Source organism: Carlito syrichta, unplaced genomic scaffold (genome assembly GCF_000164805.1).
Source record: "Carlito syrichta isolate Samal-C Ts95f unplaced genomic scaffold, Tarsius_syrichta-2.0.1 Scaffold305646, whole genome shotgun sequence".
NCBI classification, from domain to species: domain Eukaryota; kingdom Metazoa; phylum Chordata; class Mammalia; order Primates; family Tarsiidae; genus Carlito; species Carlito syrichta.
The window spans coordinates 64,857-78,961 of record NW_007249742.1 but is presented as its reverse complement, the minus strand read 5'-3'; positions in this window follow the sequence as shown (position 1 = coordinate 78,961).

The following is a 14,105-nucleotide window of genomic DNA, read 5'->3' as shown; positions in this document are numbered from 1 at the left end:
AGGCAGTTCTGATTGACTGACGTTCAGCTTTGATTGTCAGCTGCTCAGGGGCCAGCTGGAGGTTAACACAGGGCAGCTGTTGTACAAAATGACTTCCACAGTCATCACCATCTCTCTGGGCATCCAAGGCAGAAACCCCGGGCGCATCCTCAGCTCTTACAGTCTCCTCATCCCCCCCTACATTATCCCTGTGCCCTCACTCTCACCTCTTTTCCTGGATCGCACCCTCCTCACTGGCTTTCCTCCCTCTGCTTCCACACTGATGCTGCAGTGATGCTTTACAAGTCAACAGAATCAAACAAAGTCAAAGTCGACAAAATTACACATCGGAAAGGACACCCCCATTCAGTGATCGGAAACTGGCTAACCAAATGCAGAAGAATGAGACTGGACTCCTTCCTCTCACCATGTACAAAAATGCTCATCACCCGGATTAACAGCCAAACAAATAAATCCTAATTTCCAGCGTGTGCTTCCTCTGGAGCTTTCGCATTTCATCATCCTGCGCCTGCATCTTCAGCCGATAAGCTTTCTCTTTTCCTGGAACCTGCTATTCCCTTTACTGTATTACATTTTTCTCCTTTCTCCTTTAAAATGGCTAACTCCTCCTCTCAGTTCTGCCCCTCCCAGTGTGACTTTCGTTAACTTAGCTGTGTTTCCTGTTTTGCACAGCAGTATACCTACTTCGTGGGTGTTAGAAGAACTAAACGTAATAAAATATGCCTAAGTGCACAGGACTTAGACTGAAGCATGGAAGACACTCTATATTATTATTATTACTTGTCAGACTCAGTTTGTACGTCACTTTATCCAGGACTCTTTGTCTGACCTGGGACATCTCAGTGAGGTGACCCTCCTAAGTACTACCATGATCCAGTTCCCCTGCATTGTAACTGCCTGGGTTTTTTGTTTGTTTTGTTTTTGTTTTTTTGAGTTGGAGTGTCACTCTGTCACCCAGGCTGGAGTGCAGTGGCACGATCATGGCTCACTGTAGTTTCAACCTCCTTGGCTCAGGCAGTCCTCCCACCTCAGCCTCCTGAGTAGCTGGGACTACAGGCAGCATGCCACCATGCCCAGCTAATTTTTTGATTTTTTTTTGTAGATATGAGGTCTTGCTATGTCATCTAGGCTGGTTTCAAACTCCTGGGCTCAAACAATCCTGCCTTGGCCTCCCAAAATGCTGGGATTATAGACATGACATACCACTCCCGGCTATCATTATCTGTTTATTTGTCTGTTTGCTTCTCTCCCTGTCATCGACACATACACACTGCCCATCAAGGTAGCTTATTAGCCTGTGGGAGCCAGAACTATAAACATAATTTATACTGTCAGAGTCTGTATTCCTAGTAGAAAATTAAAATTTGTTGTTGTCTGAATGAATATGGATGCAACATGATTTCAATGTATTATTCCTATCTGCTTCTGCTAATTCTCTATTTTCTGGACCAGCTCTGAGGCATGGATTTTTGGCTATCTATAATTTTGCTAAGAATTAGAGAGAACTATTAACAAAATATGGCCTTCCTGACATGACCACCCAGCTTAGATACATCATAACTCTGATAGGCCTTGGCAACACCCCGTCACTAGGAAACTGAATCTTGCATATCATAATCTACTTGGTCTTTGCATTTGTCTTGGAGACTAGACAAACTGCAGTAGCCTGCCACTGTCATTGAAATGTAATGTGGGTCCCAGCTTGACTGTTGGCAGTGCTTGCTTTTAAATTCATACGTGTCCAGTGATGTTCTGGCACAATTTTAATACCTGACTCTCCAGGATAAGCTCTAATATGTAGCGTTTGCTCTTTTTCATGATGTAAATAGTCCAACCTTGACTGACGTCAAAATGACATTGCCAACTTTCTGAAAACGTACCCAAAACCTTTGCAAGTGGTACAAGGAGGATCCAGCACACAACAGGCTAATGCATCAGTAGGGTGGCTATATGAACTCTACGTTCATTAATAAACATTCATCTTAAGAACATCAGAGTTAACTCTTCGTGATTGGAAAAAGTCTTGAAAAAAAGTGATGATTTTGAGCAACAGTCCCCACCCTTTTTGGTATCAGGGACCGGTTTTGTGGAAGACAATTTTCCCACGGATGCAGGTGAGGAGAGGGATCAACAGGCATTAGAGTCTCATAAGGAACACACAACCTAGATCCCTCGCATGCACAATTCACAATAGGGTTCAGGCTTTTATGATAATCTAATGCCTCCACTAACCTGCTGTTGCTCACCTCCTAATGTGTGGCCCAGGTTCCTAATCAGTCCGTGACCACAAGGTTGGGGACGCCTGATTTTAAGAGTGGCCTGCATCAGATTATGCCCAGGCTTTCCCTTGACATATGTGCACCTCTGTAACAAGGGTTCTTATCACACAAGCCAGGCCTAGCACTGCCCCCTCTCCACCATGGGGAAAGGGTAGAGTAGGCAGATATTCATCTCCTAAACCCTGAAGTCTGTGAATATGTTACCTTACATGGCAAAGGGGGATTGCAAACAGAATTAAGGTTGTAAATCAGCTGACTTTAAAATAGAATAGACCAGGTACAGTGGCTCATGCCTGTAATCTCAGCATTTTGGGGGGTCTATTTGGGAGGACTGCTTAAGGCCAAGAGTTTGAGACCAGTCTGAGCAACATAATGAGACCTCGTTTCTACAAAAATATAAAATTAGCTAGGTCTGGTGGCATCTGCCTGTCGTTCCATCTACTCAGGAGGTTGAGGCAGAAGGATCACCTGAGCCCAGAACGCCAAGACTGCAGTGAGCTATGATCTCACCACTGCACTCCAGTCTTGGTGACAGAGTTGGACCCTGACTCAAATAAATAAATAAATAAGGTAAATTAAAAAATTTAAAGAAATAAAATAGAACAGAGAGATTAACTTGGATTATCCAGGGGATCCCAATATAATTAGATGTGTCCTTAAAGTGGAAGAGAGAGAACCAGAAAGATGGTAGCATGAGAAGGATATGACCTAATGTTTCTGGCTTTGAAGACAGAAGAAGGGCCCACAAGCAAAGATATGTGGATGACCTCTAGAAGCTGGAAGAGTCATGGAAACAGAGTGTCTCCTAGAGCTTCCACAAAGGAACTCAGCTCTGCTGACATCTTGACATTGTCCTGGTAAAACCCATGCCGGATGTCTAAGCTAAAAAAATTGTAATATAGTACATTTGTATTTTTTCAAGCCTCTGTATTTGGTAGACTGAGATGGAAGGATTGCCTGAGCCTAGCAAGTTGAGGCTGCGGTGGCCATGATCGTGTCACTGCATTCAAGCCTGAATGACAGAGCGAGACTTTGTTATGGCAGCAATAGGAAACTAATACAATACGATATCACTCTTAATCACCACCAAAGACCCCCGACACCTGTTAAGTTTCTGCTTAACTTTGACTTCTTATCTAGTGGGCTTCAAATTTTTGGCTCCACAGCCTTCACTGTGATTCTGCCTTTGGTCCCTTGGTCTTACCAGGTGCATTTGGTATGGTTGGCATTTGAAACATGGCTTTCCCAAAGCTCTCTACCTTTCTGCAGCACTGTCCTTTTAGCAAGTACCCAGCCAAGTCACCTGCGCCACACCCTTCTTGAGGGAGAAGGGGATTTAGCTAGGCATAGCCTCAACACTTTTCTTCTCCTTCCCATTTCCTTGCGATTTCAATGACCATTCCTCCAACCCATGAAGAAGGTCAACCCTCCTAAAAACAAGGAATAAATGTTGCTTGTGCCTCCTGTCTCAAGAGCAAACATCTTAGATGGGCACTTATAGCTTCCCATAATTTTGCCCCAACCTCCTAAAGGTATTTCTCAGTATTCTTCGACTAAAGTTTATAATTCAATTACAATGGTGCTTAAAACTGTTTTGCACCTCACTAATTCTTTTCTTTCTTTCTTTCTTTTTTTTTTTTAGTTGCAGTCTCACTTTGTCATTCAGGCTTGAATGCAGTAACATGATCATGGCCACTGCAGCCTCAACTTGCTGGGCTCAGGCAATCCTTCCATCCGTCTACCAAGTAACTGGATCTACAGAAGCACAACATCATGCCTGGCTAATTTTTAAATTTTTATTGTAAAGACAAGGTTTCACCAAGTTGCCCAGGCTGGTCTCAAACCCCTGGGCTCAGGCATCCTCTTACTTTCACCTCCCAAAGTGCTGGGATTACACTGCCTCGCATCCCTGATTCTAAACTCATAACCACACCTTCATTTATCTACCCACCATCAACAGATATTTACTGAGTGGCTACTGTTTTTTAATGCCTGTGCTGGGCATGGTGAAAAACACAAAAAAGATAAGATCCCACAAACGGGCCAGATGTTGGCCATGTTACTAAAGAACTCACAATGTAATGGAGGAAAGTGAAATATGCACGCAAAAGTTCAGTAAAATCCGTCAATGGATGATAGGGACACATACCAGCTGCCCTGAGAGATCAGTGGAAGGAATGATTCGGCTTGTTTTGTGATTCTCTCCTCAACCCAGAAGCAGCTATGATTGAGAGCAAACAGCACTGATCTTGGGAACTGAAAACCTGGATTTCAGGCCCAATTCTGTAACTAATTTCTTGGTGAATTCTATGAATTGATGAACGCTTTATATATTTATGAAGAAAAAAATGGGATGAATAATACTCATAGACTTGTGAGTATTAACAGTGAAATCTACTAACATTCCGTAATCTGAAAAGTACTATGTACTTGTGATTCCAAGTTTACCTGTGAAGGGGATCACAATATGCCACCCTGGCATAGGATTATTTTTAAATAAAGGCAATTAAAAGCAACAAATACAGAAAGATCTCTTTGTCTTTCGCCATCTGCCTAAAAACAGAATATAAATTTTCCTTTGTAAAAATGTTCCTCCTTCCCTCTCCTATACCAGAAAGAGACCATAAACCGAAAATTAAATTTTAAGCCCCTTAGATGACTGAACAAACCTGCCCTTAGGCCAAGACAACCTTGATGCTACTGTAAACATATACAGCCCTAAATCCTGCCTTAGGCTACGATGAACAGAGCATTCTTTTCTTTCCCTGAGGGGTCAACTTTGATTGTCCTGCACGTTTCCTTCTGAAACAAACATACCCTTTCCTTATGATATTCAAGAGGCCTGGGAGGTAGTAGTGTAAAAATTTGTCTGTCTTGCTGCCACCCAAGACCATGCTTCTGTCTGCGAGTTTTCTCAATAAATTAACTGCCATCAACAAACTGGATGTGTCTGCCTCTTTGGTTTTTCAGTTACTTCTGCATTTAGGGGTCACTCTGCATATACGGCCATTTCATGAACCATAGTTTTTCTTTTTTCCCTTCTTTTACATTTCTATAATGCTGTTTTTGGGTGCTCATCATAAAGGAGCTTTTTTTTTTCCATTCAAAAATAATATATGGAGAAATATAATTAACCTACCAAAACGTGCACAAAACATAAATGTACAGTCTAATTAATTGTTGTGAAACGAACAACTCTGAACACTCGCTAGAGTCAAAAATATCACTAGAACCTTAAGAGAACACTGTGTACACTTCATGTGCTTTATACTGTCTTATTAAATTACGAGGATTTTGAAGACTGGCATATTCGCCAAGATTCTTACATTGGAAATGATAAAATCCAAATTAACTGAGCTTCAACAGAAAATGAGAAACTTACTGTACACAAAATCAAATGGTGAACCATGTGGGGATGGAGCTGGACTTAGGATGACCCGAGGTACAAGCATGTCCACCTTCTCTCTCTCCCTTTCCCCCTTCCTTCGCTTCCCTTCCATCTCTCTGCTTCTCTCCACACGATAGGCTCACTGTCCTTTGTAGCCTTCAGACTTGAAAAGCAATTCAGTTTCCTAAGCTTGAGTTTAAAAAAAAAACAGTCTGGGGAAGATGTATTGCCCACCCTTGAGGTCAGGGTAGTGGGGTCTGTTAGCAGAAGGATGAGGCCAGAGAGAGGTGCTGGCGACAGAAAACAATAACCGTGGGGGAGGCACCGTTTCTTGGTCAGTGCCCCAAATGGTCATTACATTCTTTATAGAGGAAACAATTCTACCTTTAATATCTCCCAGGAGGAGCTTCAACTGGGTCTCCTCTGCAATTCAGGCCTGTCTGGATTTGTCAGGAAGACTGCTGGGTGTGGCCGTCTGTGTGCCAGGGATCAACTCCCGTGATGTGCTTAAGACACTTTAGGAAAAAGAACATCGTCCAAGTAACGGCAGAGGAGTGCGTTTGGTTTACAAACACCAGCGGCTGGGTGAGGTGACATACACCTGTAAGCTCAGAGACTCAGGAAGTTGAGGTGGGAGCATCACTTGAGACCAAGAGTTCAAGCCAGCCTCTAAAAAATAATAAAGTAACCACCAGGTGTGGTGGCACATACCTATAATCCCAGTTACTCGGGAGGCTGAGACAGGTTGAGGGAGACATCTCTTGAGCCTAAGAGTTTAAGACTGCAGTGAGACATGATTAATCCACTGCACTCCAGCCTGGGCAGCAGAGCAAGACCCCATCTCTAAAAATATAAGATAAAGATTAAAAAAACAAACAAACCCAGGAGACTGGTGATGTTAGTGATGATTTTTATTTATCATGCTCACATTGTCCCCTAAGCTGGCTCCCCAAGACTCAGGTGTGTGTCTAAACAAGGGTGTCTGACAGTTGGCATTAGATAGTTTATGGTTGCGGGGGTGATGCTGTGCATTGTAACATGTTTAGCAACGTTTCTGGATCTCCCATCTACATGCCAGTTCCACTCTTCCTCTCCAGCCACGAAGACAATAATGACTCCAGACATTCTGTTCCCTGAAGGACAAAATCACCTTTCCCTGAGAACCACTGGCCTAGGAGAAAGGAGCTATAAAAAGGAATAATAAAAAGAGCAAGTAAAAAGGACCAAGCAGCCATGGGGCTCACGGTATCTACAGCAAAAGGACCATTTCTTGTACTACCAAGGATGCCTTAAATGAGTCAACAGAGTTCATTGGTAAAATATCTTTGAGACAATTTGAAATAAAATGTGGGGAAGCCAGCCCTGCTGGTTCTGTGAGGTAGACAGGCTGAAGCTAGAGAAATAATTTCGTGTTATGTTTGACAGTTATGATGACATCTCTTTATCTCCAGGCTGATGTGGCCTGAGAAACATCAGTTAAAACTGAATGAATTGATGATTTTTAATGAATGACATTAACCGTTTTTTTCTTAATGGCAAGCTTAAGTTCACACATTACTATCGTGGCATTAGAATTTTAGAAGCATCTGGTCCATTAATCTAGAACATATTACTGTAAAATAGTGATGAACTTTCTGTGCAAATTGATCCCACACAGATAGTTCTAAGACTAGAAACTAAAATGTTGATATATGACCAAGTGTTCAATTTAAGTTCTATCATAGGTGACCTAGATAAGAGAGAAAATTTTCCAAATAGGGTCCATGGATATCTTTACATTCAGTGGGTTATTCATACACTTTTATTTTACTTTAATTAATTAAATTATTTATTGAGACAGGATTTCACTCTGTCACCCAGGCTGGAATGCAGTGGCACAATCTCAACTCACTGCAGCCTCGATCTCCTGGGCTCAAGCAATCCTCCTGCCTCGGACTCCCAAGTAACTGAGACAACAGGTGCATACCACCATGCCCAGATAATTTGTTATTGTTGTTGTTGTATTTTTTGTAGAGATGGTGTCTTGTTTTGTTGCCCAGGCTGGACCCAGACTCCTGGCCTCAAGTGAGTGTCGCCTCGGCCTCTCAGAGTGCTGGGATTATAAGCATGCATCACCTTACCTGACCTAGTCATACATTTTTAATTTATAGAATTAAAAGTAACTTTCATCAATATGTTTTAAAATAGCAATTCTGACGTCACCTAAAATTTGTTTTGGAGCAGTAATGGGGTGGGAGAAGATGTAGTAAAAGGAAATATTACAAATAAACAGTAAAATTCAAGTAAGGGACCAGGTCAAGAGGAAGCCATGGACAGGACCAGAGTCAGCATCAGAGACACTATCCTCCACCACTGTGAGCACTGTTGGTCCCACTTGGCACCCATCGACAGCAAGTCTTCATCTGGCTAAGACCAGGCAACTGTCACCTGTGCTGGAGTGTGTTAGTTTTCCTTTCCGTGGTATCCCATTTTCTGACATCCAGCAGGAGAGAGGCCCATCCTGTTGCCCCCTAGGTCAGAGAGTTGCACAGAGTGTCGATGGTAGTGGGGTGACAGCATCTTTATGTGTGTGGGACCAAGCAGAACCAGCTTTTCCTTCTGAGCCAGCAAAATGGAAAAACACACCGTTACACACACATCTCCTTCCTTCCCTTCCTCTACTTTTTTCACAAATTAGATCGTATTATACTTATTGACCTTCAACATGCTTTTTTCACTTGGTGACATCTTTGACATCTGTGTATAAAGATTGACACTAGTTTTTTTGTTTTATTTTTTGAGTTGGCGTCTCACTCTGTCGCCCAGACTGGAGTGCAGTGGCTGCTCCCGGCCACCGCAGCCTCGACCTGCTGGGCTCCGGCGATCCTTCCGCCTCAGCCTTCGAAGGAGCTGGAACTACAGGCGTGCACTACCACGTCCAGCTAATTTTTGGTTTATTGTAGAGATGAGGTCTCGTCAAGTTGCCCAGGAGGATCTCGAACCTGCGGACTCAGGCAATCCACTCGCCTCAGCCTCCTAAAGTGCTGGGATTACAGGCTGAGCCACCAAGCTCGATGACACTAGTTTTTTTTTAAATGACTACCTAGTATCCTTATAACTTGACTGCTCTTCAAATGAAGGACCCCTAATTTTCTCTGTCCTTCTCTCTCTCGCTTTCTCTCCTTCTCCCTTGATTTTTTTAAAGAGACAAGGTCTTGCTCTGTCAGTCACACTGGAGTGCAGTGGCACAGTCTTGGCTCACCGCATCCTCCAGCCCCTGATCTCAAGCAATTCTCCCACCTCAGCCTCCCATGTAGCTGGGTCTACAGGCATGTGACTTCATGTATGGGTAATTTTTAAAAATTTTGTTGTAAGGATGGAGTCTTGCTATGTTGCCTAGGCTAGTCTCCAACTCTTGACCACCAGCAATCCTCCCACCTCAGCCTCCCAAATTGTCGAGATTATAGACATGACCCTCCCACACCTGTCTTCTTCTATGCTATCATGAATATCCTTTTCATATAAGTCTTTGCGCTAGTCTTAGAAGTGGAATTGCTGGACAAAAAGATATGTGCATTTAAGAAAAAATAGCAAATGTAAGTACTGACAAGTTCTCCAAAATGTTTTCATTGACTTACATTCTCATAAGTTCTTATTTATCCATATTCTAACAGTAGGTGTTATAATCTTTTTACATCTTTGCCAACCTGATACATTAAAAAGGTAATTTATTTCTAAATTTGTTTTACCCTAAGGATGACTAAGGATTCCCTACATATTTTGTTTGTGCCTATTTAGCAATGCAATTAAAATATTATTTCTTATGGGTAGGGACTATTTTCTATTCAGTACAGTACATTTTTACTAAGCTCCCATTATGTGTCTAATCAATGAGGTTGAATTAGACTGAAAGCAACAACAGCACTTGATATTAGAGAATGTGGCAGAGAAAATGTAGATATCAAAGTGTTTTTTTTGTTTTGAGTTGGAGTTTCACTCCGTTGTCCAGGCTGGAGTGCAGTAGCATGCTCACGGCCACCCCAGCGTCGAGCTGCTGGGCTCCAGTGAGTCTTCCGCCTCAGCCTTCCAAGCAGCCAGAACTATAGGCACGCGCTACCATGCTCGGCTAATTTTTGATGTATTGTAGAGACAAGGTCTTACCAAGTTGCCCAGGCTGGTCTTGAACCCGCGGGTTCAGGCAATCCACTGGCCTTGGCCTCCCAAAGTGCTGGGATTACAGGCTGAGCCACTGAGCCCTGCCGACATAAAAGATTTTAACAGCAACAATGTTCTGGCACTAGTTTTGAATGACTCTGGCTCCTGATGAATATACTGAATTAGCTACAAAACATACCCACAGGTCATTGAATAAACTGAGGCATTAGCTAGAGTTTTTTGTTTTCTACTTGAAAACTAGAGAATATCAGCCAAAAACCAATTTTGGTTTTGGCATAATTAACATTGTTCTGTTCTCTCCGAAAGTATAGTAATTAGAAATATGGCTCAGTGATTCCTTAATGTCACTACTGGTTTGTGGCAGAAAACCATGACACTGGCACTAAGAACGGCATCTCTTCCTCACTTGCAGTGAGAGGAGGCAGCTATCAGGTGTTTGCTCTGGAGCCGAATAAGAAACTATGCAGTAGCTCCCTTTCATAATGTAGTTTTAGATTGAAATCTGATCTGTCTAGAGACAGTTTCAACTCTCTGATTCTCCCAGAACTGTTAAAAAATACAGATTTTGTGAAAGCATATGGTAACACTAGATTTATACTATATTGTTATATTTTCATCTAGAGACAAGCTGATGAAAGATGGGAAAAAATGCTGCCAAAATTTTTCGTGTTCCCAAACACTTCCCTAAGTATGTTAGGAGGTAAGCAGAAAAAACGAAAAAAGTACTCCACCCTCAACCAAACATTAAATACTTGTTTAAGAAAGTGAAAGAGATTTCTTTAACGTAAGAGTTCAGAGTACTTAATATGCCAACGTGACAGGGATCCAGTTTTCAGTGTTTTCCCAACTTATTAAGCCTGGCATCCTATTACCTATAGTGAATATACATGCTATGTTGCCTACATATATATATATATATGGGTTGCCCTTATGGGTAGGGACTATTTTCTATTCAGTACAGTACATTTTTACTAAGTTCCCATTATGTGTCTAACCAATGAGGTTGAATTAGACTGAAAGCAACAACAGCATTTGATATTAGAGAATGTGGCAGAGAAAATGTAGACATCAAAGTTTTTTTTTTTTGTTTTGAGTTGGAGTTTCACTCCGTTGCCCAGGCTGGAGTGCAGTAGCACGCTCACGGCCACCCCAGCGTTCCCCAAAATCCAGGAATTGATTTATTAAAAATTGTGTATTTATTCCTACGTGTTTAAACTTCAGTCATCTTCAAAGTACTCTCTGTTTGATGCAATACACCTGTCAAGAAACTTTTTCCAATTGCTGAAAATAGTTTTTGAACTCGTCAATGTTGATGCCTTTTAGTGCTTCTGCAGTTTTTTGTTTCACCTCTTCCACAATGGCAAAATGTTTTCCTTTGAAGACTTTATTCGCCTGCGGAAACAAACAAACCAAAAAACCACTCGGCATGAGATACAGTGAACAGGGAGGGTGGGGCATGGAAGTCATGTCATTTTTAGTGTGGGCAGGTGTGCTTGTAAATCACCCATCATGAAATTGGCAAACGTGTTGAAAGAATCTCCAAAAAGAGTAACATTAATTCACTAAAATCAAACATGGCTTCTCACAACAACGCTAGCTGGTATACTGATGCCCATGGGTTCCTAGAACACATACCTAGCAGGGGAAGCTTGTATTCAAAGGGGCTCATCCTCCAAAAAATAATTCCAGGATTTTTTGTCTCCCTGCCATCCCGTATACTATTTTCGAACCACCCAGGGTCTGCTTTTTTTTCTTAAATCTAGTGGGGCTGTGATCAGGGGTCCCCATTCTATCTCAGTAGAGAGAGATGCCAGTGATCCAGGTTAGGACAACTGGGAGATGGAAACTGAATTGGGAGTACTAAGAGCAATTGATTAGGGCTCACCCATTTCAGTAATGGGAGACACCTGATCATAACGCTCCTGCCACGACTTGATCCTGTTGTCACTGCTTCTGTGCCCTCTGGAATTGTTGTCAAGCCTACTGGCTTCCTAGCCTGGTTATCTGGATAGGCTTCCCATCAATTCTTGGAGTTCCTGATATTCTTCTATTAAAGGCTTGTGCTTAAATTGGGCAGAGAATTTTCTGTGGCTTGCAACCAAAGCACCCATACTTTTTGTTCTTCCTCAATTCATCTCTCATAACATTACTAAATTGAAACAGGAACAATGTGTATTTATTGACTACTCAAAGCCATATGCCAATTACATTGCCTAACACATTTTAAGAGCTCAAAAATAACTGTTGAACAAATGACTAGCATTCCAAAGAAAAGCTTTTGGGAAGCCTTGTTACACTCCATTTTCTTAATAAGGAGTAAGACCCAAGAGAGAAAGAGTCCCCAAAATCTATGGGCTTCCCTTGGAGTAAACCAAAAAATGTTTGTGTTGAGTTTTGGTGGTTTTCAAATAAGCTACTGTCTCTTATTTTGGAGAAATAAAAGACTTACACAAAATAAAACACAAACTTTAAGTCAATACTTAAGGAGTCATTTAGAAACAAATTTGCCCTCTCTGAAATAGACACTTCATTAAGTATTTAACACACGTTTCCTTATTTAATCCTCACATCTGTGTCAGTGAGCATTATTTATTGGGTCCCTACTATGTGACAGACATGATGCTAGGGCCACGAAAAACAATGATAACAAGACACACCCAGCATGGGTAGTTAAGAGACTCTTCCATAGTCACATAGATGGTAAGTTGGTGGCATACATTTTTTTCCTGTGTAAGTAGTTATATATTTTTTTGCTCTATTTAATTATACTTTATGAATGGCTTTTATTTTATTACAGATAATCCAATCAATATAGATGGGTTTAAAATTTTAAGTATACTCACTTTGTACAAACACGAATCTTTAAAAAAAGGATTACATTTATTGACACTGGTCATTGTCAATATTTTGGGTTCAAATGTGCTTTCACATTTAATTTTCTGGTATAAGACAACACCCAATGAAAACTATCAAGTTGTTTATGAAAAATGCTTAGAATGACGCAGCACCTAACATCTGCGGTCAGTTGTTCACTATTCTTTCCCTGAACCCAGGATGGTGTCCAGGACTGCTGGATAGGTAGGTACCCAGCATCCTAAGGTTCAAGTATCAAAACCATGGGAATGAAGCACTGTAAGACAGACAGGAAGCCTTCGAGGGAACAAACAAATAGACCTAAAAATCTTGCAGGTCTAAAAGTGGAAAACAATTGCTGCACCATTGATTTGAGTCTAATAAGAATGTTAAGGACACCTCACAATGGATCAGGACACTATTCCTAGCTCGCGTGTATGGAGGGACATAAACGTGCAAGAAGTATTAACATACCATCTCTGCCGTAATTTAAATCCCGAACTTCCACAAAATATCCTACCCCAATTCAAAGTGACCTTCGACTGCTTCTGGTGGCTTAACTCCACATCGGACCGAAGCAAGTCATTGGTGGAATAGGAACCTATTAAAATTACCCGCTTGACCTCAGTGTGAGTTTCTCAGCATGCTTTATACAGGAGTGACACAAGTGACCCACGAGCGACTCTGGAACTCAGTGGTATTGTACTGGGGTGGTTGTCTGTCTGCAGTTTTCATGCTGAGTTAGCAGTAACCAGATATCCCTCCTCATTCCTCAGGCTTGAGGCTTCCGTCTACCTCTGAAGGGTTGGTCCCCTGCCATTTCTTTCATTTCTTTTTCTTTCTCTCTCTCTCTTTTTTTTTTTTTTTGAGTCGGGGTCTCTGCTGTTCAGGCTGGAGTGCCACTCGGGAGTGCAGCGGCACAATCATTGCTTACCCCTGCCTCTGCCTCCCGGTCTCAGGCGATCCCACACCTCAGCCTCCAAAGTGGCTGGGACCACAGGTGGGCGACACCAAGTCCGGCTAATTGTTTGATTTCTTTCTTTCTTTTTGGGGGGGGGGAGCGGGTAGAGAATTGGTCTCGCTCCGTCGCCCAGGTTGACGCCGACCTCCTGGGCTCAAACAATCCGCTAGGCTTCCCAAGGGCTGCGCTTACAGGCGCGAGCCGCCGCGGCGCCGGCCTGCCCGTCATTTCTTAGCGATCGTGAATCTCTTCCGGACACGCCCCGAAAACAGATGGTCCTGAGGGGGGCCGCCGTCGGGCCGCCAGGGGAGAGGCAACTGGAGCTTCCCGCGGGAGCAGCGCCAGGGAGAGGGCAGCCGAGGGCAGGGCGTGCGGGCACGCGGCGCAAGGGGGCCCGGCGGCGTCTGCGGCCGCAGGGTGTTCTCCAGCCCTGGGAAAGGGGCCCGGGGCGAACGCGCCGGCTTCCAGG